We start from the raw sequence: 27,810 nt of genomic DNA, 5'->3' as shown, positions 1-27,810 counted from the left end.
CAGCTTCTAGCTGATTGTTTCTCGTCCATTAAGGACTTCATTCTGCTTTTTTAACAGAAAACCACTTCCCACTGAACATAAAATTTCATCTGCGGAAAGCCATTCTAACTGACAGCTCCTCCATCTCCCAAGGTGAGGGGAGTGGGAAGCAGATGGGTGTAAATCTTAAGTTCTCAAGGCAGATGGTCTGAAGGCGCCATGGCCTATTATGCCTTCCCCTTGCTGCGAGTTAAGCTCAGAGAGGAACTGGCGTTTCTGGTTGTGCATATTTATAGTAAAAGAAAATCCACCGAATTTCCCCATAAAGAGGACTGGTGTAACAACCAGCCACATGTGGACAGCTGGAGTCCACCAGCGGGTCCCACCAAGGAAGAGAACCCATGTGACAAGCCTTTCACAGCCTGGGACCAGGAAGGGTCACATGCAGGAAGCAGAGATGGGCATTTGGTGCTGATGGGCTTCAGTCTCTGCTGGGATGAACACCTTCAGGGTGTTTGCTTCAATCATGTGTCTCAAGTTCAGGTGCACGGGAAGCACAGAAGATTACTTCTGCCTGGATTTTGGTGGGAACCAGCCGGTAGGCAAATTTGATCTCATGGAGACATTTGTAAAGTTAATTTTAGGTTTCAAATACTTTGTTTTATAAGCCTAGTGAATATCCATTAACGGTGCCTGGAGCTGAGGTGGCAGAGGTGAGTAAGACATGGCCCTGCACACCTGTGGGTGGGGGACACACCAGGAAGCCATAACATCCCTGAGGAAGGAAAGGGAGGCTTGACCAAAGGTGCGCCTTACTTGCTGGTGGGCTGTGATTGACTTGATAAGGCAGCCCAGTTCTGGTATCTTGGGGTCATCTTCCCTCGGTGCCCTCTGCCCTCCGTTCTCTGAAGGAGAGGGGTCCCTCCCTACTCCAGCCACCCGTGAAGTCATCTGAGCAGGGATTCTCTCACTCACTATTCCCCCAGCCAACCTCTGGTCTCTAGAATCCCAGACCAAAAGAACAGAGCCGCGGGCAGTCTCTGGAGGGAACCAGTCTCTGCTTTTGCATCTCCGAGGCTCCCTGAACCCACAGAGAATCTGCTTGGCCAGCATTACGCATGCTGCAGCTGAAAATCTTCCCAAGATGGAACCCATTTTTGGGAGTGATTGAGTTTCATATTGTTTTGCCAACTCCCAAACAAACAGGCAGACAGATTTGGAACTTGTTTTTTGTTGTTGTTGTTTAATAAAGCAGCAATAATATACCGTGTGAGATAATGGGACAGTTGCATGAAGACTGGAGTTATTTTGTTTTATGGAGTCTTAATTAGATTTGTAATGCAGGGCCCCCAAGTACCAAATGTTTGCTTCGATTTAATAAGACCTGTTATGGAGAGTTAGAGAATTGTAATTCTCCCATTACCTCAACAATGATACATCTTGCAAATTTTAGTATATATCAAGTTACAAAAGTTACTGCTCTTGACCCAGTAGGGAATCCAGTCCTTAGTTCTCCTAATTTCTTCACAGTTTCCTCTTGGTGTTCTTTGCATGACCCCTGGGGAGGAATCTTTCACCTTTGAAGTTTCTTCATTAAAGTTTTAATGGTTTACATCCCACCTGAGCTTTGATTTTGGTGACAAGCTGGCCTGCCACTGGGTGCCATGGAGGGTCTCAGCTCAAAGCCCAGGTCTTCGGGCACTAGTCACATCCCACCTCCCTGCAGGTCACACCTTCCTGGGACCCACCAGCAGGATCTAACAGACACTGCGTCTGGACACCTGTGGGTCAAAACAAACGGTGGGGCGCGTTCTGTAAATAATTTATCACCCAGAATATCTAAAGTACTAGGTTTATGAATCATCTGTTTTATTTTAAAAAAATAAGTCCAGTGGCTATTCCTACAACCACACCACTCCAGTGGCCCCTGGTAGAAGGGAGGGTGTGGAGTCACAGCTGGTGCCCCAGGGGAGCATTTTGAAACCGGGTGACAGTTTGGGAGGGGAGGTGGGGAGTTCCCTCTGCATTTTCTTGAGGGGCTAGGGGCTGGGGCTTCTCATCCCCACTGACTTCCAGACCGTGGTCTTGGGGGCACACAAGATGGCAGCCTGCCCCCATCATATTTCCTCCTGTCTCCTGGGCACAGGTGCACTGAAAGCCCCTGTGGCCCTACCTATCCCGCAGTGCTGGAGTCCCGGCCCCGCTTTCTTGAGGAAGTTACTCAGTCTCTAAGCCTCAGTTTCTCGTTGGTGCAAAGGGAGCTGCGATACCACCTGCTTCACCAGCGACCAGGTGAACGGGGCACCCAGCACCATGCCTGGCCCAGTGTTCAAATGACCAAACCCTGCTCTCGGACCTCCCCAACTTCTTGGCTTTCCTTTTCTCTAAATTTCAGGGCACCCTTACAGTGGAGAACATGAAGCCTACATCTGGCCCAGGGTTGGTCCTACAAAGGTCTCCAAATTTTGCATTCCTATAAAAAGGTAGTTTGGGAATAACCCCCATCATATGTATACGCTGATGAATTAGTGTGATAGTATATATAGAGAGAATCCGTAGTGTACTTTATAGGACATGCAGAGAAAAGATGAAGGGAATGGGATAAAGTCAAACGGATCAAAAGCAGTTGTGTCTCTTCCCTGGCCCTCACCCTCTGTTCAGCCTCTCTGTGGGTCCCCACTCCTGCCTTGAAGACCCCGAGGCTCCCCCGCTCCTGGGCCTCCCTTATCTTCCAAGGCAGTCAAACTGATTCAGGAGCCTCTCCTGACCTTTTCCTCGGCCCCAAAGGGCAGACACTGTAGGGACCCTCCCCAGATTTAGCCGAGGCAAACCTCACCTCTGCACACCTTCACGCCATCTGTGCCCGAGGGTCTGCAGGAAGGATGGGGTGGGGACTCCCCTACTCCCAATCCTCTCTCCCAGAGCCTACCTTTCCTGCTAGTTCACTGGAAAGAGGTTGGCATTTTCCCCTAATGTACTTTAGTGAAGATGCCAGTTAAGAGAAAATGGAACCCATGAAAAAGAGCCTCCAACGGCATGTACCTGTCGCCATTGCAGGGTATAGATCTCTCTTCTCAGGGAACCGGGGACCAGGACACAGAGCAAAGCAGCAAGAGGAGCTCCCATGGGATGGTGGGCAATTTGCTCACCCTGAGACTGAGTCTCCACATCCCCAGATGCAGGTGACGTCAACGCCTGTCTCCAAGGCCTTCAGGATGAATGGGGGTGGAGCATGCAGTGCTTAGCACAGGTGCCTGGCACGGATCAAGTCATGACTCCCTTCCCCTTTGTCTGGTCTTCATGAGACTTGCTCTCACCATTCCTGGGGCTCTGGAAGCATGCTTTAATCTCCCTGGGCTGAGGTCTCTTTAATGTGTGCGGTGGGAGGGCTGGGTGGCCTCATGGCAAGATCCCTGCCTGCTGCCCACTGTGACTCTGTAGTTCCAGGTGCACTGGCAGCTGACCTCTTCTCCTCACCCCTAGGAGCCTTCCTGCTGGTGAATCAGCCCCTCTGACCACTGGTCCTGGGGGCCTGGAGTGGGAACTCCTCTTTGGGAGCCCCACCAGGCCGGGCATATGTCCTCCTGCTGCTCTGGTGAGGGGACCCCTAGTCGGCTCCTCTAGTCCTTCTCTTTGTCAGGTCCAGAGGGTCTCATGCCTGGCCCAAGACCTCAGCCCATGTAGAGAGCCAAGGGTCCACAGAGCTGGGGTGCAGGCCCCACGCGGTTCCTACCTGGCCCAGCTTCCCACCCCCGAGGCTTGTGCTCCAGTGTGTACCAGAGTCCTCCCTACATCTGGTTTACAGCCTGCCGCCAGTGGGGTGAGTGTGGATCTCCAAGGGTTCCAGTATCACCATGGAGATGTCTATGGACACGTGGGGCCTGTCCAGTGGGTGTGAGGACAATGCCACCTCTCCAGTTCTTGGGAGGATGAGTGTGGAGGGAAGTAACGGATATATGCTATTATTTTTAGCAATACCTTGAATTCTGAGCTGCCCACTCTTTACAAAATCAGCAGGAGGTGGCCTGTGGTTGTCAGCCTCCAATAGGGCCCCCTGTGACCCCTATCACAGGGGGTGCAGTCCCCTCCCACACTGCACCAGTGGGGGTCTGGGTGCTGGAGGGTGATGGGCTGTCACTTCTGAGATTAGATGGTCAAGGATGCAGTGCCTTCTGTCTTAGATTCTCTGTCTCACCTTTTTGCATCCCTTGCTCTGGGGGAAGCCAGCAGCCAGGCAGAGCCCACAACCATGTGTGAAAACTTGGAAGTGGGACTGCAGGGCCCAGCCAAGCCTTCAGAAGAGACCACAGCTCCAGCCGTCAGCTTGGTTGAGGCCCCCCGAGAGACCCTGAGTCAGAGCCACCCAGCTTGGCCCCACCAAGATTCCTGACCCTCAGAAACTGTGAGATAATAAATGCATCTTGTCTCAAGATGCTAAGCTTGTGGGAATTAGCTCTGCAGCAGCAAATAACGAAAACACTGCCTTATCAAGAACCATAAAGATGGTGGCAGGTGTGCTCTCCATCACCCACTGGTCCAGTGGAGGTTACACGGTTTTACACAGTTGTTCATAGTCATGGTGAGGGAGTGTGGCTCTGAGAAAAGGAGCTCTGGACCCAGAGACACATATGGCCACCTTGCTCAAGTGACATTCTCAAAGCCTTCATTCTCCCACCTGTACACGGTGCATGAAAATGCTGCTCGCTCTGTGGGGTTATTGAAAAATTTGTCTGAGTTAAATGCTCAGAGCACTGCCTGGAAGAGTAATGACCCGCTCAGTGTCTGTTGAACAATCTACTCCTTACTTTGCCTCTGCGGTCTCACAGCATCTGTGGAGGCTGAGTGCTCTGAGAACTGCCATTTTAAAGTGTTAGGAACGAAGGCCAGAGACCCCTCAGGGTGACCAGAGAGGAGGGTAGCCGGGATCAGGGTCAACGGTGACCAAAGTCAAGATCACGTATCCTCTTGGCTTTTGTTTCACGACTGTCTCTGGCCCAGATGGATCCTTTCCTTCTTCACTGCTGGTGCCAGCAAGCCCACATGCATGAGGACCGTGGGTGACAGAAGAATATGGCTCTGTTCTTTCTTGATTCCCGGTGGTGGTGGTGGTGGGGATCCCACACTCTCTTTCCTGGAACTTGAAAGCCCAGAAAACTAGCTGGAGGAGCCCCTGGCAGCCAGAGGAGACAATTATGTTTTTTAAGCAATGGAAGGACCTGGATTGCCTGTAAATGTTAGAGACAAGCTTATAGGAGAACTTGGTGCAAGAGCTATAATCAGAATGATGACAAAGGTTTAACAAGAAGACAAAAGAAGTAGAACCAGAAATTAAGGACATTAAACAAAGAGGCAAACAGCTAACCAGTGACTGCAGAAGGGAGGGTCAGAGCCTCTGTCTCAGCGGCGTCGGGCCTTGGGAAAAACTGAGGGATGTCTGGTGGGAAAGGGCTGTCGCTAGAATGTGCTTAACGCAAAGGAAACAGAAATGCTCTCCACACAGAGTGAGGGTGGGAAAGTTAACAAGGAGGTGATTATCTGCCTGAAGTGCTGGCCAAGCCACTCAGAAGGCCCTGAATATACGCAGGAAATTTTGGCAGGTCACATCGCCTCTCTGTGCCCAAGGGAAAGTGAAGCACGTGGACAGAGGGATGAGGCCCTGCTGTCCTCACCCACACGGAGGGGGGTCCCCCAGCCCTCGTGCGAACAGTGGCTCCGTGTCCAGTCCTGCACTTCCAGAACCTCTTGAGGGAAGACCCACCCGGGTGCAAATGCAGCCCAGCACATGGAAGGGCTGGGAATCCCAGGTCCAGCTCCAATTCTAACCATCACACTGTGTGATCTTGGCCTTGGCTTCTGCTTCCACAAGACAAGGGGCTGATCTCCCTCCACTTCATTCCTGCCCCTTCCTGCATCCACCTCCATGGAACCTGGCACCTGAGGCTGTGGCCTGCCCTCGACTTCAGTCTCCTCTGAGCAGAACTTTCTACGTTCTCGATGCAACCAAGGTGACTTCAGCCCTGACTAGGCCCTGAAGGAAACACATTCTCTGCCCTGAAACGGCAGACCTGACTATCCCTCCTGAGTCACAGGATGAAACGTTCTCCTCGGTGTTGTCATTTGTTGTTTTTAAATGCTTTACGCATGACATACATTTACTCTCCTTGTGGTCTTCTACCCTCATAGAAAATAAAGTTAGGAAAATAAAGATGCAGATGAGGGGCTTGAGGCTGGTGACATAGGGTGACGGGGTCTCGGGGACAGAGCAGGAAAAACGAGGTCTGAACTGCAGACTCGGGTGCCAGGCTGGGGGTGTTGGCACTCACGGCTCCCACTTGGGGATATGAATGGGCTCAGGCTCATCCAGGGAAACTGTGAGTCTGCTCTGCACAGGCGTCCATCTCCTGCCCCTCCGTGCTGGGCTGTGCCTCTTGGGGACCTGTCCCTGCAGGCCGCTGTCAGCCCTCTTACCACGGTGGAGGAGCCCAGGCTGTGTTCTGTAGAGCAGACCGTGAGATGCGGCGCGTGTGCCTGTGTGCATGGGGTTTGTTGAGAAAGCTTCTTTGGAGAAGCCAGTAGCCTCGAGGGCACAGGTGGAGGTGGGGGGGGGGCACGTGCGTGCCCTGAGGGAGCTCTGGAGGGAACTGTACCTGAGCGTGTCCTCTAGGCCAGGGCGCAGGCTCTCGAAACTGCCCCAGCAGGTAAGCTCCCAGACGGTCACCTCTGGAGGGCAAGTCCAGAGAAGGTCAAGGGTGCAAAACCCACCAGGAGCAAAGAGCACATAAGCTGGGGTGGGCATGTCACACTGGCAATTTGGTTGGCGGGGGGGGGGCATCTTGGTGGCGAACAAACAGCGTCCACTCTCCCGGATTTTGCTCTGGGCTGGACAATGCTTTGTGCACATGGTCCCCTTCCTCGCATGTCCCCTCCATTTACCTTAGAGATACTCCTAACCCAGCCCTCCCAAAGATCCTCAAGCGGTTAAAAGCAGCATTGTTTTGCTACTGAGGACCCCCTAAAATTGTGAACTGGAGAGGGACTACGGTCATCATAAAATGCTCCAAAAGGCAATCAAGCTATTTTTATTTTCCATCACGAAAATGGCGAAATGTAAGCTTGATCCCAAGTACAACACCTGGCAAGTAGCCATCCGGCTTTATCTTTGTTTGCCAGCCTTGCGAAGGATTCATCTAACTTATTTCAGACTCGACCGTGGAGCGGGGAGAATATTTCAGGAACAAAGTCTGGTCTGAGGGTGGCAGAGGCCACTGTCTGAGAACAGCCACGGCCAGAGGAAGCAGGAGCCAGGCGCAGCCCTTCCCTGCCACCAGAGCCCCTTCCCCTCCTGGAACCAGACAACCAGACCCTACAGGACTTTGACCTTGAACTTTAACCGAACTCTTCCCGGACCTGCCACTTCTATCACCCTGATGCTTCCCTGGAGACTCCCAGGAAAGCAGGGTCAGGGCAGCCCGGTTCCATCCCTCCTCCCTTGGGTGAACCACAGGGTGGAAATCCTGGAGGATTTTCTCTAGGAAGAGGCATTTGAACTCTGCCATGGGGTGAAGAATTATCTGGATCATGGAAGGGAAGTGTGTTCTAGGCCAAAGAAAGGCACACGCCACGTCACAGAAGTGGGAGCCTGAGCTGTGTCTTCAGGGCCTGGTTCTGCTTCTGTGGCTGGAGCATAGAGGCAGGCGAGGTTCCAGGCACCCGGAGCCCTGCACTAAAAAGAGGGTCTCTGATCTGCAAGAAATAGGAAGCCACATGGTTTTTGAGGAACAGAGTAAAGCAATGTGACCAGTAGAGGAGAGAAACGATTAAGTATGCAACTTCATCTATAAGAGGAAGAAACTGCAGCATGAAATGTTGACAATAATTATGCTAATGACATCATGGGCTACATAACAGCTCCCAAATGTTCTGGGAAGAAATTACACATCCAGACAGGTTCAAGCCCTCAAAAGTTAATTATACCAAATCTGAGATCCTCCGTATAGGACCTTCCCATGTTTAGAGAGGGTAATAGCAAACTCAGAAAGATTTTTAATCTAACATATACCCATCCTTCAAATTATGATCTCTAAGTGATGTTGTAATTCCTCGGCTGTAAACAGTTTTGAGGTTAATTACTCTCCAGTGAAGAGTCAATTAGAAAAGGAAGCTCCCTCATCCCCCTGCTCAACATAAGCAGATTAAAACAGACATTTCAGACCCTCATCAGAGCCAGGTTGGCAAAGGAAAATACTAGTCTCTCTTATTTCTTGCTAAAAAAAAATCATCTGAACCACTAAATGCATCACGGAGCTTGGTAGCAGAATGATCCGGGGCTTTCTGGAGCACAGACAGCCTGGCTGGGCCCTCGGTCCCCCAGCCTGACTGCGTTCCCACAGGCCTGCCCCCGAGCCTCCACCCCTATGGCTTCCCTTCCTCTGGGGGAACCCATGCCCCAGTCCCTTTACCCTCCCTGGGTGGGTTTTTCTCCACAAGCTCTCGGCCAATGTCTCAGCCCCCCTGGGCTGTGGAAATCCTGCATGTTCTCCCAGGTAGGCCAGTGACCGGGAGTCAACGTGCACACGGGCTTCCCGTGGGGCCTTTGCGACACCCCTCCTGCTGTGGGCTGTGCGCCCGTGACCTGCATCAAGCTTCTCCAGTTATGGGACCTCTTGGACTTTGTTCCAGAGGAAACGGGAAGCCCTTGCGTTTGAGGAGAGAGTGAGGTTGGTGACGGTTGCAGGCGGGTGATAAAGGATGAAGGATGCTGACTGGGCAGCAGGAGGAGGGGCACCCCTGTCCTGAGAAGTTGTGAAAGGCTCCCGCTGCCCTCCTCTGCAGCCCTGCTCAGCCCTCGGGTCGCGGGTGTGGGCACGTCTCTCCCACTAGAGGCCATCGGATCAGGGCTCCTGGTGTGTGTGTGAGCTCAGGGGGGCCCAGCTGCTGGGATAAAGGGGGCTGGTCTGCTGTGCGGTGGTAACCCTCCAACACACACACACACACACCATATACACAGTAAACACCACGCACACCTCACATGCAATAAACATCACACACACACCTCACACATACACATATAACACACACATCCCATCCCCCCAGCCACACACTCCACTTCCTCAGTGACTTCAGGTTCTCTGTCTCCCTCCTGGGCCTCCATCAATGTTGGGACCCAGGAGGGTCACCATCAGACCTCTGACCGCGGTCTCCTGAGTTCCTCAGTGTGGACACCACCTGGGCCAGTCAGCGGAGGCCTCCTGTGTGTGTCTGGGGGGCATGTGACCGGCTCTGCCTGTACTGGGGGTGGGGGATGCCTTCAAAGGCCTCCGCAGAGAGGCGGGCTCTGCAGTGGGGAGGGTGTGTAAGTGCAGAGCGTGTGTGTGTGGTGTGTGGTGTGTGTGTGTGTCGGGTGTGGAGTGAGGGAGGGAGGTCTCATCCAGGAGGCCTGGAGGAAACCTGGCTCTTGTCCCCAGGTGGGTGGGCGGGGATGTGTCAGGCAGGCTGTGTTTTCTTCCTGCGGAGCAGACAGCCTCAGATTGTCACCCCCAGCCCCCCGGGTCCGGGCAAATGCAGCTCCGCGGGCTCAGCTGGGATGGGGCTGGGGTCGTCTGCTCTGGTGTCAGGCTGACCCCAGCGGCTCCCTGGGAAGGGGCGGGAATTGCAAGGAGGGTGGGAAGTAGGATGTGTGGACGCGTGGGTGATGCATGGTGTGTGTGTGGCCGGCTGTGTGTGCATGCTTATGTGTCTGCACGTGTTGTGTGTGTGAAGACATGTATGTGGTGTGTGGGTATGTGTGGTGTATTGTGTGCACAATCGGATCCCGTTCTCATGATCCGTGTGCCTGGCTCTGGGCTCTGGGTTGAGGGGCATGGCAGGGGGGACATGCGGACCCTTGCCCTCATGGATTTCCAAGTCTCATCGCTTTCCACGTGCTGCAGCTTTGTAACATATTGGAATATCCGATACTTTATGACAATTTCAACAGCTTTATTGGAGTATAAACGCACACATTTGTGTGCAGTTTGAAGCATTTGACACGCGCATGTGCACACACACTTGAAATCATCACTATGACCAAGCCTGTGAGCAGGTCTGTCACCCCATGTTCTCCTGGTTCCCCTTGGTGACCCCTTGGTCCTGCCCCCAGGGCCCCATCCACAGGCAGTTACTGACCTGCTTTCTCACATTATAGATCCACTTTTAAGTTTTCTGGAAATATCTGTAAATAGAAACACAGCATGTATTCCTATTCTTCTTTTTTTATTGATCATTTAACTATTTTTAATCTCATTTTTTTCCAATTTGTACATTTTATTAGAAGTGATATTAAATAAATACATTAATGAAACATTCTTCTCTGACAAGCAACACATTTCAAAGTTCTCTTTCTCAAATCATTTTAATTATCAAGAACATTAATATGAATTTAGAAATCTAGAATTGTGCTGATATGTAAAACTGAACTCAAACATCAAAACCACCCTTACTCTTTTCCTATTCTTTTTAAAATTAAAAAATACCATGTAGTAAAGTAGACTTTTCTTTGGGTTTACAGTTCACGAGTGTTAACAAATGACAACCTTCGTGGAACCATCACCACAGCTCCAAAATGCCCCCCAGTCCCTTGTGACCTTATGGTCACCCGTCCCCATCATAACCCCTGGCAACCACTGTTCTCTTCCCCTTCATCATAAATTTGTCTTTTTTAAAATGGCAAAAAGTGGAATCATACAGTATGGAGCCTCTGAGGCTGGTTTCTTTCTCTCCGTGTAATGCCTTTGGCTTCATTCCAGCTGTTGAGGGTGTGGGCAGTTTGCTCCTCTTTGTGGGTGAGTCGTGCTCCCCTGCAGACACCCCAGTTTGTCTATTCACATGGTCAAGGGCTTTTGGCCACTTCTGGTGTTTGGCAGATGTGAACAGAATCAGGCTTTGTACTACAAGGAAAGTTTGATCCTTTGGAGTCTTTGTGAGTGAGGAGGGCTTCACTGTGCTGGTGGGAACAGAAACCACCACCACCCTTCAGCATCTGGGTGTTGTTTCTCCCATTCTTTTGGGTGGTCTCAGGGGGTTTCCCCACACCCATGCCCTACCGGGCTCTCAGCTCAAAACTCAAGGGGGGTTCTGCATATCCTCCAGAACATTCTCTCTGTGTTGCTCTCTCCTCTCCCAGCTGTGCCCTCCTCATGCCGGCAGACTTTGGCCTCCCTAGCATCCGGCTCCACCTCCTTGGACCCGCCCCGCTGCCTGGATGCTCTCTCCAGGTGGTAACCTGGGACAGCCCCGGGGCTTGCCTCATTAGTTCCTGTCTATCAGGGGTCACTGTCCTGCTTTACCTGACATGCAGTGTCTCGAACACTATTGCTTCACCGACTTTGTCCAGGCTGTTAGTTATTTCAGATGGAGGATAAACCCAGCCCCTGTCAATCCCCTAGTGTGTGGTGTGAAGGACAGTTTCCAGCCCAGGACAACTACCCTGTAGTTTTCTGCATTTTATGGCTGTAATTCTATGTTTATTTTTTCATATAAATGCTAGAATTAGCTTGTCAATTTCCTGCTGTTATTTTATTAGGCTCACATTAAGGTTTCTAAAAATCATTAATGCAGCGATTCTTCTGAAAATTGAGTTCTTATCCAAAATTAAGATACATCTTACCATGTATTCAAGTCTTCTGTATCTCAGTAGGATGTTAAACTTTTCTGAATACAGTTTTGAAAATTTTTGGTTAAATCTCTTCCTGGGTATTTTGTTTTTTGTCTTCCTTCATATTTTAACAGGTTATTATTTATGTAAAAATTTGGTGCATTAATTTTGTGACCAACATTATGTTCAATTTTTAAAATTTGTAACCATTTTCAAGTACATTGTCAGCTCTATTTGCATTTCATAAGCAAATAGTTGGACGCTGCTTCCTTCCTCCTTATTTAGTTACATTTTCTTAGTGCATCGGTTAGCACTTCTAGAAAAGTGTTAAATGATGTGGTACTTTGGGACATCCTTGCTCAGTCAACATTAAGGAGAGGGTTTATTTTCTCTTACTATTAAGAAGGGTTATACTTTTGAATTTGAGATAAACATTCTGATGCTTCTAAGGGATTATCTAACCATTCTTTTATTATTATTAAGTGTTTGAAGCCAGGATGGATATTGAATTTTAAAGAGTGGCTTTCAAACTCTTAGGAGTGGAGACCTCCTGTTGCACCCAGATTGAGTAGCCCCATTTCTCCCAGGTCCCCTCTCTTACAACTAAAAATCCCTGGACACACACAATGATCAGGCACAGGAAGACTGACAAATGGAAAGAAGGAGGTGGCCTGCTAAGGGGACTCAGGACTTGAGGAAGAGATACGGGGAGTCCCTGGGGTCCCTCATGGGCTTCAGCCCGGAACTGACAACAGACACAGACAAAAAAGGCTTCAAGAGCAGTGTATTCCCCTGGCCAAAGGACGGGGCAAGGGTCGTCTAAGAGCAGGAAACTATTTTGGCAATGCCCACCCTCCTCCAGCCAAACACCAAGTGGACAAGTGCCCCCCACTTTCCTCTGGGTTCAGCAGGGCCAACGGGGAAATTGATGTTCCATCCCAGCCCCACTCTCTCCACCCCACCTCACAGAAGCAGACGGCCTGCTCAGATTCCCCCGCCTGGTGGTGTCAGGAGGATGATATATTACCTGTAGCGAAAAATAGCTTGAATGCTGGTGGATTTCTCATCTGAAATCAGGGAGGGCAGAAGCAAGTGGCAGCCATTTCTTAGTCCTGGAAAACACCCCTCAGAATGAAAGGGGGAATAAAGACATTTTCACATGAAGGGACACTAAGATAATTTGTTGATAATAAATCTACCCTTGAAAAATGGCTAAAAGAAGTTCTTTAAACAGAAAGGAACTGGTAACAGAAGAAGACTGGAATTTCAGAAAGGGAAGAAAAACATTAAAATTGGTAAAATAGAGGTAAATCTCATAGATAATCCTTTTTCTTATGAGTTTCTTAAATATACTTGATGGTTGCAGCAAAATATAACATCACTGGATGTGGTGCTCAAGACATTTAGAGGAAATACTTAGGGTCATGGTTTTTAAAAAGTGGGGAGGGAGGGTAAAAGGATTTAAATGGAAACAAGGTCACTACACTTCACTCAAAGCAGCAAAACCTTGGTATTAGAGACCATAAGTTACATATGTGAATTGTAATACCTAGAGCAACCTCTAAGACAACACCACATGATAGACTCAAAAACACTACAAACAAATCAAGATGGAATTCTAAAAAAGTGTTCAGGTAACCCACAGGAAGGTAAGGAAAGGGAAACAGAAGAAGGGTAAACAGAGGAAATAAAAAATAAATAAATAAAACTGCAGACAAGCCCTAACACATCAATAATTACCTTAAATGTAAATGGTCTAAATATACCAGTTAAAAGATAAAGATTGACAGAGTGGATTTAAAAATAACAACAACCATGATCCAACAACACTCTAAACATAAGAAATGCAATTCAAATACAACAATACAGGTAGGTTGTAAATAAAAGGATGGAAAAAAAGGTACTCCATGCAAACGTTAATAAAGAAAAAAGCAGGAGTAGCACTATTAACATCACATACAGCAGACTTCAAGAAGAATTACTAGAGACAAAGAGAGACATCACATAATGATAAAAGGCTCAATCCAACAGAAGCTATAACAATTCTAAATGGTGTGCATCAAATAGAAAGCATTAAAATACATGAAGCAGAAATTGATAGACCTTAAGGGAGAAATAGGCAAATTCACAATTATAGTTGGGCTCTTCAATACACCACTTTCAACAACTGAAATGACTATTACACAGAAAACCAGCAAGGTTATAGAAGAACTGAACAACACAATCAACCAATGGTATCTAACTGATATATAGAGAAAACTCTGCAAGCAACAAAATAATATACATTGTTTTTCAAGCAACCATGGAACATTCACTAAGATAGATCATATTCTGGGCAACAAGTTGAAAAGATTTAAATCATATACAGTATTTTCTCTGACCATAATGCAATCAAATTAGAAATCAATACAGAAAAACAACAGAAAAATCACTAAATACTTAGAAATTAAACAAGTCACTTCTAAATAATCCATAAGTCAAAAAAGAAGTTTCAAAGGAAATAAAAGAAATCCAAGAACTGAATGAGACTGGAAACATGACAAATCAAAACATGTGGAATACAGCTGAAAGAAAAGCTTATAAATTTTTAAATGCCCCCATTAGAAAAAAGAAAAATATCACAAATCAACATTCTAAGTTTCTACCTCAAAAACTAGAAAAAGAGTAAAATGAACCAAAAGCAACCAGAAGAATGGAAATAGTAAAGAGCAGAAATCAATGAAATTGAAAACAGGAAAGCAATTGAGAAAATCAATGAAACAAAAAGCTGATTCTCTGAAAAACAATAAAGTTGATAAACCTTTAACAAGACTGACTGAGATAAAAAGAGAAAAGACATAAATTACCAATATCAGTAATGAAATATCAGGAATGATAATGGGGGCTATCACTAGGGTGCCTGCAGATATTACAAGGATGATAAAGGAATACTACAAACAATCTTATGCTCATAAATTTGACTACTTAGAGGAAATGGACCAGTTTCTCAAAAACTACAAACTACCCAAGCTCAACTAAGATGAAATAAATAAGCTGGTTAATCCTAAAACTATTAAAGGAGTTGAATTTGTAATTAAAAACACACAAGTGATTATTGACAAAGATACAAAAACAGTTGAATAGAAAAAGGATAGTATTTTCAACAAATGATGCTGGAGTAATTGACCATCCATAGGCAATAACCAGACTAAGCCAAACCAAACCAACCCAACCCCCCTCAACCTCAACTCCAGACCTTATTAAAAAACCAACTTAAATTGGATTGTGAGCTTAAATGTAAAATTACAAAACTTCTGGGAAAAAAAAGACAAAATCGTTGGGACCTAAGGCTAGGTGAAGAGTTCTCAGATTTGATAACAAAGTCAAGAAAGGAAAATCTGATAAATTAGATCTCAACAAAATTAACAACTTTTGCTCTGTGAAGAGGATGAAAAGCCAAGTACCTGAGTGGGGGAACATACATGCAAACCACATATCCGATAAATGACTTGAATTTAGAAAATATAAAGAACTCTTAAAACAACAATTAAAAAAGCAAACAATTCAATTAGAAAATGAGCAAATACTTGACAGTAAACCTGGCAAATTCACACATAAAAAAGTGAAAAGAAGTTCACTATCATTAGCCATTAGGGAAATGCAAATTAAACATGAGATGAGGTATTAATGCACACCTATCAGAAGCACTAAAACCAAAAAGTTGTAACACAAAATGCTGGCAAAGATGTGGAGAAACTGATCCCTCATTCATGGCTGACGGGATGTAAAACGGTGCAGCTTCTCTGGAAAACAGTTGGCAGTTTCTTGTAAAGCTAAACATGCAACTACCATACGACCCAGCAATTGTTCTCTTGAGTATTTCTCTCACAGGAATGAAAACTTATGCTCACACAAAAACAGTACGCCAATATTTATAGCAGTTTTATTCATAATAGTCAAAAGCTAGAACAATTTGGGTCTCCTTAAAGGAGTGAGTGTCTGAATAAACTGCAGTGCATCTACACTGTGGAACAGACACTCAGAATGAACAGGGAGCCAAGTACTGATACACACAACTTGAATCATCAGAGAATTACACAGAGTGAAAAAATCCTATCCCAAAAGCTGTGTGGCATATAATCACATTTACGTAAAATTCTTGAAAAGACAAATTTATAGGAATGAAGTTCAGGTTAGTAGTTTCTAGGGGTCAGGGTTGGGATGGGTATGGGGAGATGGGGAGGTGGATGTGGTTGTAAAAGGGCAGCATAAAGTACCCCGTGGTGATGGACATGTGCCACACCTGTCAGTACCCTGGATATGATATTGTGCTGTAGTGCTCCAAGATGCTACCATTGGGGGAAACGGAGTCAAGGTCAATGTGGTCTCTCTGTATTGTTTCTTACAACTGGATGTGAATCTATAAATATCTCAGAACAAAAAGTTTAAATGGGAGAAAATATTTGCAAACCAAGTGACAGACAAGGGATTAATCTCCAAAATATACAAACAGCTCATTCAGCTCAATAACAAAAAAGCCAACAACCCAATCAAAAAGTGGGCAGGAGATCTAAATAGAATGCCTCCAGAGAAGACATACAGATGGCCAAAAAGCAGATGAAAAGATGCTCAACGTCACTAATTATTAGAGAAATGCGAATCAAAATTACAATGAAGTATCACCTTACACTGGTCAGAAAGCCCATCATCAAAAAATCTACAACAAAAAAGGAAACCCTCCTACACTGTTGGTGGGAATGTAAATTGGTACAACCATTATGGAGAACAGCACGGAGGTTCCTTAAAAAACTGAAAATAGAACTACCATATGATCCAGCAATCCCACTCCTGCACATATATCCAGAGAAAAGCATAATTCGAAAAGAAACATGCACCACAATGTTCACTGCAGCACTATTTATGGTAGCCAGGGCATGGAAGCAACCTAAAAGTCCATTGACAGAGGAATGGATAAAGAAGATGTGGTACATATATACAATGAAATATTACTCAGCCATAAGAAAGAACAAAATAATACCATTTGCAGCAACATGGATGGACCTAGAGATTGTCATACTGAGTGAAGTAAGTCAGACCAAGAAAGACAAATATCATATGATATCGCTTATATGTGGAATCTAAAAAAAATGGTACAAATAAACTTATTTAAGAAACAGAAATAGAGTCACAGGTGTAGAAAACCAACTTATGGTTAACCGGGGGGAAAGCGGGGGTGGAGGGGGATACATTGGGAGGTTTGGGTTGACATATACACACTACTGTATAAAAAAATAAGTAACTGATAAGGACCTACTGTATATAGCACAGGGAACTCTTCTCAATACTCTCTAATGACCTGTATGGGAAAAGAATCTTAAAAAGAGTGGATATATGTATATGTATAACTGATTCAGTTTGCTGTACACCTGAAACAAACACAGCATTGTAAATCAACTATATTCCAATAAAAATTTTTTAAAAAAGAAAGAAATCTAAGGGGCTCACCTTATGGATTTTTTCTAATGACCTTATTTGGTGGGTGATATAATAGATTTTCTTATATTGATCGATCATCTTATGCTTCAACTGAACCCTGGCTGTTGTGCACTATGCTTTTAATGCTCCGCTCCATTCCACTTGTTTATATTTTTAAATTAATATTTCTGAAGGAGACTGTGCTGAAATCTGCCTGCGCATTCTGTTAGTTTTGTGTGCTACTATTATGATGACTTAATAAAAAGTATTTGGATGTTTCACTTTTCTATCTCTGATCTCAAACAGTTTGGGTAGCATTAGAATGATGTGTTCTTAGGAAGATAGATATATTTATCCTTGTATTTCTTGCAGTTTTTGCTTTAAAGGTTTTAATATTGTATTATGTGGCACAGAAGAAATTTGACAGATACTCATTTTAGATTGCTCTGTTCTGTTTTGTTTTTCTTATGTCGCTTTTCCCATAATCCTTTTTCTCTACTCCCCCCCCCCCAGACTCTTTGCTTAATACACCTCTTGTAGCAGCATATCTGTACGTTTCAGGGTTTCAGCCTAGAATCTTTTTTCCTAATGATAGATGAGTTTTATCCATTTATATTTAATATGACAATGATTTTTTTCTAGTTTTGTCATCTTATTTTGTCTTTTTAAGAATTATTTGTTTAAGCTATATGATTCATGCTGTTTGTGTGTTTTGTGTGTGTGTGTGTGTGTGATTTGGGTGTTTTTTGTCTGTTTGTGGTCTAGTGGCTACTTACAGCTTTTATTAACATAGTAAAACCTCTTTGTTTCTTTTATCCTTTCTCATAACTCTCCTTCCTCTCTTCAACCTCCTAGTTTAGGTTACACTGTATTTTTAATTTCTTGTGATTATCTTTAAACAGTTTTATGAAAGACTAAAATTTCTAGTACTTCATCAATCAATTTAAGTATTTATTTCCCACTCCATCTCCTGATTTTGTTGTTATATTATTATTTCTTCACTGGCAAATCTATAGAATCAATTATGCTCTATAAATGAAATTCACATAGAAGTTTAGCTATAGTTCTGTATTTATATTCAGGGTATCATCAGAGTTTTGAGGACATCTTCTTCCTTCATCTCTCAGCTGACTGGATTTCATGAAGTCTTTTTTTTTTTTCCTCAAATAGAGCTTGGAGGTGCCATTTCCCAAATCCTTTCATGTTTGAAAATGTCTATATGTTTTCTTTACATGTGAGCAACAACTTGTCGGGGGATATTCTGTAGGCAGAGAAAATCAAAGGCCAGTCTGGTTTCTCTCTGGTGGCAACTTAACCTTTACTTTTTCTTCCCCAGCTGCTCACAGGATTCTTTATTTATTTTTGAAATCTAGTCATTTTACTAGAATATGGCTGCTCTGTTCAAATTTTTCTTGTGATATAGTATGCCCCTTCAATGAGGAGATTCAGGTCTTCTTTTATTTCAGTTTTCTTCTATTATATCTTTGCACCTTTAGTTTTTTGGTCCTATTTGTTCTGTTCTCTTTTTGGGGGAACATCAAGTTTGAGTATGTTATTCCTTTTTTTGTTTGTCTTCCAGATCTATTATTTTCTCTCTAATCATGTTAACATTGTTTTCTTCAGCTATATTTTGCTCTTTCAAATTCTTGACTTTTTAGCAATATCCACTCATTTTTTCTATTTATTTCATGGCTTTTATTTCTGTATATTTAAAAATTTCTCTTCGATTTCTTTGTCTGAACTCTAGCAGTTTATTTTTTATCTCTTGGGACCTATGTACTTTGTATCTCTGCTTTCAGTTTTTTATTTCAGGAAACTGTGTTTTAACTTTTCTTTGACATCAGGAGGAATTCTTTTACTTGAAATGTTTTTATTCTCCTTTGAAAGTGTGTTTTCTCTTGCCCTTTGATGACAATGCTGTTTCCTACGTTTTTCTGAATGTCTATGAAGGACATGGGTGCATCTTTTGACTTGTGTTTAGATTGGAAGGGGGTCATTTCTTTCAGTAGCATCTTGCTGAAAATGCTGTGGGAAATGGGCAGAATGGCTGAGGAAGGAGGCAGCCTTGTTTCAATGTTATTGAGAGCAATCTTTAGAAACCAGCTCTCCTGTTCACTACTCCTGGGCACTTATTCATGCTCCTACTCTGAGCATCTTCAGTTCTCCCCTTCCAAGTGGGCCGGGGGTCTGATTGGCTCATGTGGCATCTTCCACGTCCCAGACTTGGTGGTATAACTCAGCATTTGTCTCTCCTGCTGGCTTTGATGACCACCGTCCCTCTCCACCCTCTCCACCCAGCTGTACCAACAGCCAGTTTCTTCTAAAAATAACTGCAATTAAAGAATATTTATCACACGCTTGTTATGACCCAGACACAGTTCTAAGTGCTTTGCATGGTCATCTCATGTAACCCCTCCTCAACCCTAAGAGGTGATTATACACCCTGATATTGGAGGAAACGGAGGTGGGGGCTGAGCAAGCTGCACAGAGTCACAGCCTTGCAGGTGGGATATGGGCTCAGCTGCGGGCCTCAGGTGGTCTGATTCCAGGGGCTACCTTCTCAACTCCATGTACCTTGTCTTCCAGACTCCTTACACAACCTCATTTCTCCTGGCACCCTGGGGGGTTGGACAGGGTGCAGGGACCCTGGAGCTCCAGTAAGGGACCATGGATTGGACACGTCAGAGCTGAGACACCTACTCTGAAGAACAACCTTGTTTCCCACCTTTGCAGTTGGGCTCAGACGGTTCTTGGCAGGGCTTGCTCAGGGACGTGTGTCAGGATGTCTCCTGGTTTCTTTGGTGGCAGGTTTTACTTTCAGAGTGTGACTGTTAAGGGGATGCATCACCCGGATTTCCTCCGAGGGAGGACTGTTGCCCCAGCTTCTGGGTGTGCTGGAGCAGAAACCCCCGTAACTGTCAGACCTTCCACATCAAGGTCGGCTCAAGGCAGGTGAATAAAGGTCGGACACTGGGACCAGTGGGAGGCAACGCCAGTGGGCTGTGCTTCTCTCTCCACAGCTGGCTGTTCCTTCTCATTCCCTCTGACTTCCCTGGGTCTCCACCCAGACACTGTTGCCTCTTCCCTTTGGCAGTGCTGGCCCTGTCCAGAGTCTTCTCTTAATGTCACTTTCCTCCTCCCAGCTCTGGTGACCTGCATTGCCACCCCTCTCTCCTCTGGATCTGGACGACTTGCCTTCCAGCCAAACTATGACCCAGTCTGGCCTCACCTTTCTGGCCCTACAGGAGGCCCGCTGGAGGCCCTGATGTCAAGCCCCGCCCCGTCCACCATCCTCTGGCTTTGCTCCACCACAGTGCCCCGCCCCGCCCCAGTGTCCACTCAGACCTGCTGAAGGTTTTGTCACCATATCTCTTCCCGACACCTCTTCCCCTCCCACGGCTGCCCACTCAGACCTGCTGAAGGTTTTGTCACCATATCTCTTCCCGACACCCCTTCCCCTCCCATGGCTGCCCACTCTGGTCCAGGCCCAGGTCGCACCATGACTCATCGTTCGCTACCTGATTCTCCCCTCCCACCAGAGGCTCCGACACCAGTCTGGTGGATGAATTCCCTCCAGCACCACTGGCAACACCTTGTGAACCTTCAGGGGTCCCTGCCCCTCCCTGAGGCTGGGCAAAGCCCCCGGTGGGCCGACTCCTGTGTCACGGGTTCTGCCTCCCCTGGCCCTGCCTCCACTTCCCACATTGCTCTACTGGCCTCGCCCCCACTGCTGGGCCCACGGCTCCTCTCCCCCCGACCTGAAACACCTTCTACCCCTGACAGACGCAAGGTTGCTCCCACCCAGCCTGGAATAAGCCCCACTCAACTGCAGAGATGATCACCCAGGTAATTCAGGGACAAGACACAAGTGCCCACCTGGATGGTCCAGTAGGAGGAGGGATTGTGATGAAGCTCCTCATGATGATTCAGATGTTCACACATTTGCATCTCATCTGCCATAGACGGCTGGTGTTCCCAGGATGGGAATCTGCCCGCTGCTTCTTCTCTAGCCACAGAAATTCCTTTCACACGAAATATGAGTCAGGTGGCTTCCTTCCCCCAGAGGCCAGTCATGGAAGCAGAGGCCGGCTGCGGCTGAGACCACAAATGGGGGCTTGGGTTTGGGTTCCCCACATGCCTTCATGGGGACACAGTGGGTTCTTCACTTCTTCACTCTCTGTTCCAAGTTCCTCCACATGGTGCCCTGGGGGCTTCAATCACAGCAAACCTGTGAGCAGAGCTTTAGAAGACACACAGCGCCCTGTGAGTGCAGAGCAGGAAGATTTTAACCCGAGCTGATGCAATTACCCTAAATGAAGCTAGCTGAGGATGTCAGGGAGGAGCTGTGGAATGTTGAATAATTACCATGTTTTGATCCGTGGTTTATGCTTTGCATTAAAATGGCATCAAATGAGGGATAAAGAAGTCAAACATTTTAATTGACTGATAACGATGTAAGATTCTTTGATTCCACAAGGGCCCTTAGGTAGCAAAGTGTCTAGAGCAAAATTCAGCCTGGTTTTTTACCCCATTTCATCTTTGTGGTGTCTACTGAAGTGAGCAGATCACATGAGTCTCCTTCAGGGTTCTGGCAGCTTTCTCCTCTCCCCCCACCAACATTTCTGACGTCTCCCTTCCGAGGACCCTCCGAGGCCCCCTCACACCTCCCTCCCCAGGAAGCCCCTCCCACCTGCCTCCTCGGGACACGCAGGTGTGCGGTGTTGGCCATCCTAGGTAGCTGTCTGAACCATCCTAGGTAGCTGTGGTCCGGATAGGGTGAAGGAACTTCCAGGACAGGAACCACATGGCTGATCTGTCTCTGCCCAGCGCTGAGCTCAGGTGCTAAGCTTCGTCCAGCCCCTCTCCTGCCTATTTTTTCTCTCTAACCAGATTGAGTTCATCCCTCTTGCCTCCCACCTCCTTCGCCCCCTCCATTCTCGGGTTTGCCTTGGGGTGGAAAAAGTCTTTCTTTGAGGGACAGCCAACTGATTCTACCTGTAAGGTCTGCTCCCTCCAGGAGAGCGGCACCGTGGGACAGCTAGGACCATGCCCCGCAGCCTGGCACATCCTGCATGGAGACCTCCTATCTTGTCTGCATCTGTTCCATTCTCTGGCCCTGCTCAGAGGTGCCAAATTGTCGAAGGAGGCGTCTCTGGCATGTGTTTGAAGTCATTCTCTCCTTCCCACCAAAGTCAGGCCCTGTCACACACACATACCCACACACACACACAAGCTCTCACCAACTTGCACCCTGTTCCCAACCACGCGGGAGGTAAGGAGACTCTACTGCTCCCCTGAGGCTTTAGCTCTGAATGCACACGATGCCTCCCACCCCTGGTTTGGGGGCTTCCACTGATAAGTGTGGCAGAGAAGGTAGGAATCAAGCCACCCAAGGGGTGTGTGTGGTCTGATGGCTTATGTCATTCCCCTTCCAGCTAGCCAGGGCCTCTTCCACCATGGAGAGGTCACTTTACCAGTGACAGTCCCCACACATGGAAGCAATGAGCAGTACCTGGTCAGGGGCTTCTGCAGGTTTCCACACTGGTTGGCGGCTGACATTTCTGGGGTCGGCAAGCTGCAGCAGGAGCCACAGAAAGACGTGAGACAAATTTATGGGTGGGAGAAAAAATTGACATCAAGAGAATTTTGTTTATTAACTCTTTGAAATTTATTAACTTTTGAAGTCAATTTTTGCGAAGGTGGCTATCAGTCAGTATCAGCAGAGGGGCACTAGCCCTGGCTCTTGGGAGCCTGCACGGCTAAGGAAACATCTGTCTTGGTGTATTGTTGCAGCGACCTTCTAACAGATGTTTGTTGGGGTTCCCACTGTGCAGATGAGGTAGCCGACCCTGGCGTGTTGATGAATGAGGAGGCCGTGGGTACCAACCCGATCCTCTGACTGTACTGTGGTGTCTTGGCCAACGAGGCGCCTCCTCCCGCCCCCTTCAGGACCCAAGGATGGTTGGTGGGGGTTTGGGGGGGTACAGAAAAATGGATTTAAACACAATCATATATACACGGAAGTCCATGGAAACAAAACAATGGCATTTGTTCAGAAGAGAGAATTTCTATTTTCTTTTGGGTACAGTAAAAATAGCTTGTATGTTCCCAAAACAGCACTGTGAGTTACTGCTCAGGGCCCTTTATCTTAAAAAAAAAAAAAAACCCACAACTGTATCGTTGCCAGGTTGTTAAGACTCAAATGGTCGTCCTCCCACCCTGTCACCAGGGTCACTGTTATCCTCTCTGTTTGAAATGGGCTTGCTTCCCAGGCATCACTGGCAGCCAGGCCCAGCTGGGGGGTTGTTTTTGTGTGTACTTCTCAGGAAGACATGCCCAGCTCTGGGGCAGCTCTGGGAACGGTCCCTGCAGGGCTGACAGGGGAGGGAGCTCCCCAGAGCTGGGCGTTCTCTTCCCTCAGACCTGGGGCACTCCCTTCACCCCTGCCCCCTAATCAGGAGAAATAGAAGGAGGAGGCTTTGGGGGTTCCAGCGACGAGCCGTGGCTGGGCCCCTGCATGGCCTGTGTTACTTCATCCTTTTTTTTTTTTTTTTTTTTTTTTCTCTTTTTGCGGTATGTGGGCCTCTCACTGTTGTGGCCTCTCCCGTTGCGGAGCACAGGCTCCGGATGCGCAGGCCCAGCGGCCATGGCTCACGGGCCCAGCCGCTCCGCGGCATATGGGATCCTCCCAGACCGGGGCACGAACCCGTATCCCCTGCATCGGCAGGCGGACTCTTAACCACTGCGCCACCAGGGAGGCCCACTTCATCCTTCTTAACTGCAGCCATCGGAGCTCCCGGGAAGCCCATGGGCTTGGGCATTTTCCAGCACTTGGGCGTCTGTTGAGTTTAAGTTACTTCTCACCAAACCTGTCCAGGATGAGGCCCCAGAAGAGGTTGTAGGATCAAGGTGGTTTCCTGGCCCAGGAAAAATCTGGTCATTGAGGTGTCAGCCTGCACACCCTGCCCACAGCTGCATGTTGGCACAGGCTATGTGCTTAAGCAACTTCTTTAAACCCTGTAGGTGGAGAAGACAAGAGTGGACAGAGCTGCCGTATTCCAGCCTCCCACACGCACACCCCACTGTGCATGCTCCCCACACACACATACACACGCGTGCTCACACACACACACCTCAAATCTGGAGAGAATCTTGCTGAACACGGAAGCTCAGAAAGTCTGAAGCCCCTCACTGAAACTTGGGCGGCACAAAGCAGAAGCTCTCCATCGCCTCATTAGCCGTGTCCCAGGGTTCCTGCGTTTTGGGCAAAGGTGACTTGCACTTTGGCCTGGAGGAAGAGACAGGGCTCTCTGGGGAGGGGAAGCCCCCAGCTCTTCGATGGCCTGTGGAGTAAACCGGGTGACAGACAGCAGATGGCAAAGCCGTGTGCAACTTCCAATCCAACACCAGGACCTTGGAGCCCTGGGGACACTTGCTCGCCTGTGAGGCCAAAGCCACCCTTCAAACTTCCCTGGAGACGGCTGCTCCAACCCAGCCTCTCGTCCTCTCGGGAGCACCAGTCCCTGGACCCTGGGGAGAGGCGACACATGCTGACACGTGTGTCCTACCATGGATGCACCCTCACGATGAGCCTCTGCCTGAAGGGGGCCGTCCGGAAGACCCCTGTGTACACCCGCCACCACTCCAGCCACCCACAGGTGGTCCCAGGTACAAAGGGGTCTGGCCCGACTGTGGACTGAGCAGGCTCCCTGCTCTGACGGGGCTGCAGGACCACTGGGAGGCGGGAGGATTCAAGTTTCTTCTGCTGTTTACAGCCCAGCAGGCAGGCTGAGCTGCCCCAAGGGGAAGAAGAGCCAATCGGCCATGTGGGGACCTCCCCGCCTGCATGGGGGCAGCAACTGCAAAGGGGAGCCGCCATGGGTGAGGGAGGGCTGAGGCCTGGAAACTTCTCTTCCTCCTGTTCCCTGGGAAGCTGTCCGTGAGGAGGAAACTAGACATGGCAGACAGCATCGCCCAGGCCCAACTGATGGCCAGACACAGTGTGCGTGGGCACGTATCTTTCTAAGCAGAGCGGCAGATTGGAGGAAGATGGCGGAAAAGCAGGACGCGGAGATCACCTTCCTCCCCACGGATACACCAGAAACACATCTACACGGGGCTTCCCTGGTGGTGCAGCGGTTGAGAGTCCGCCTGCCGATGCAGGGGACAGGGGTTCGGGCCCTGGTCTGGGAAGATCCCACATGCTGCGGAGCAACTGGGCCCGTGAGCCACAACTACTGAGCCTGCGTGTCTGGAGCCTGCGCTCCTCAACAAGAGAGGCCGCGATAGTGAGAGACCCGCGCACTGCGATGAAGAGTGGACCCCGCTTGCCACAACTAGAGAAAGCCCATGCACAGAAACAAAGACCCAACACAGCCATAAATAAATTCATTTAAAAAAAAATCTACACGTGGAACAACTCCTACAGAACACCCACTGAACGCTGGCAGAAGACCTCAGAGCCCCCAAAAGGCAAGAAACTCCCCACGTACCTGGGGAGGGCAAAAGAAAAAAGGTAAGCAGAGCAGCAGTGAACAGACAGCAGAGAGAGCCCTGGCCTTGGCCTCCCGGGAGCAGGACCCCGCTTCCTGTGGACCTCCCACCTGGCCACACCCAGCAGCCCCTGCCCACCTGCAGGAGGACCTCGCCAGGGGACAGGTTCCTGCTTCATTCACGTGAGGAATGAGGCATTGTGTGCAAGACGCCATGAAAATGTCCCCGTGTTTTCAGTCATCTCTTAGAAGATGTTATGTTTTGGACCATTTCATTTGCAGAATTCTTCAAAATTAAACTGTCAGATATTTACTAAAAACAAAACAAAACATTAACTTCTATGGAAACAAACATGCGCACTCTGCTCGGCAGTGAGAGCGGCGCCCTGTCCCAGATGCCCGGGAGTGGGCACTGTGGACCCACGTCAGCTGGAGGGGACACGCAGGGCCCCGGCCTGTGAGGGCTGGACTGCAGGGCATGCACCCAGCCATAGGACTCAGGGACAAACCGCCGCAGGGGAAGATGAGGTCCTCTGTGGGTGGGGCTTCAAGGGAGCAAATGTGTCCGGAGCTCGCTATGTGGCAGTGATGATGCTCACGGACACTAATCAGTCTCAAAGTAAGTGTCCTGGCAATGACATAAAAGAGAAATGATGGGAGCAGACATCTCCACTGTCTGTGCAAAAATTAAAAGACACAATCCATTGGCTCTGAGAGACACACCCATTTCCAGCTAAGACCCGTGAACTCAACAGCAGTGCCCCTCGAGGCACAGTCCATGCATCTCTGGGGCTCCGAGACCCCCTTTCAAGGGGTCAACATGGTCAAAACTATTTCTATCATAGCGCTAGAAGTCACTTCTCTTTTTGCCCTCATGGTGTGAAGGTGGTGACAGGGAAGCCACAGAGCCTCAGCTCGGATCCCAGCAGCCGCCCCAGACGGCGCAAACAGCCCCTGGATTTGTCACCATTTACAAACTACAAGTTTCACTTAAGGATGCCCTTGATAAGAAATAGCATTTTAAATTTTTATTAAGTCTTGACCCTCTTTTCCACTTTTTCACTGTCTGTGTGACAGAAGGGGGCTGCACACGGAAGATGATGGGACCCTGGAGAAAAACGCCTGCTTCACTGGACAGTGCCCGGTTCTCACGGACGAGGTGCTCACACAACTGTGGTTACTCCAACCTGCGTGTTTGGCAGATATTTTCTCAAAAGTGAATGAAGTGAGCCTGTTACTTAAGGAAGACAACTGACAATACTTGACATCAATGATCAGATTCAAGCTTTTTCAAATGAAAATTAGAATTTTGGAAAACATATGTCTGCACTACGAGCTTGACAGCTCCTCAGCACTTCTCTGATGAATTGATGGTGATATTAATGAATGTGGTTTCTTAAATGTTGTATCAGGAAATGTATCAACATTCAGGAAATCTGCATAACTCAGTGAAGAAATAGTTTCCAAGTGACCCATTGTGACATTAATGTAAATCTGTACCCAGACACTAAATCATGCCTGGGTAAAAGATCCACTCTGAGTGTAAGATGGACCAATGAATTTTAATATAACTGAGCACACAGTGTTCATTTTATTAAGTACCGATAAGGTTTCGGATTCCGCAGTCCAAGTAGCTTTAAGAAACTACCGTTTGTCAAGTTCGGGTGCATTATCAAAGCAGAATGCACACAGTTATCTGGAAAAGCCACCAAACACTCCCCGTCTGCCACTGACATGTCTGTGTGAGGCCGGATTCCCTTCATTCAGTTCAACCAAAATGACATCTCCAAGCAGATGGAGTTTGGAAGCAGATAGAGCAACAGCTGTCTTTTCCTTTAGACCAGACGTGAAAAAGAATTGTAAAAGGTAAAACAACGCCTTTCTTCCCACTAAATTATTTTTTTGGTGGGGAAATATGCTATTTTATTTGGAAAAATATGTTAACATGTAATGGGGCTATTATTATTGCTACATGAATTAATAGGTATTCTATTGGGCTTCCCTGGTGGCGCAGTGGTTGAGAGTCCACCTGCCGATGCAGGGGACACGGGTTCGTGCCCTGGTTGGGGAAGATCCCACATGCCGCGGAGCGGCTGGGCCCGTGAGCCATGGCAGCTGAGCCTGTGCGTCTGGAGCCTGTGCTCCGCAACGGGAGAGGCCACAACAGTGAGAGGCCCGTGTACCACACACACACAAAAAAAAGGTATTCTATTAAAATTCTCAGTGTTACTCTGTAGTAAGGTGAATATCAAC

This window comes from Mesoplodon densirostris, chromosome 8 (genome assembly GCF_025265405.1).
Source record: "Mesoplodon densirostris isolate mMesDen1 chromosome 8, mMesDen1 primary haplotype, whole genome shotgun sequence".
Taxonomy (NCBI): Eukaryota; Metazoa; Chordata; class Mammalia; order Artiodactyla; family Ziphiidae; genus Mesoplodon; species Mesoplodon densirostris.
Note: the sequence above shows the minus strand (reverse complement) of the source record.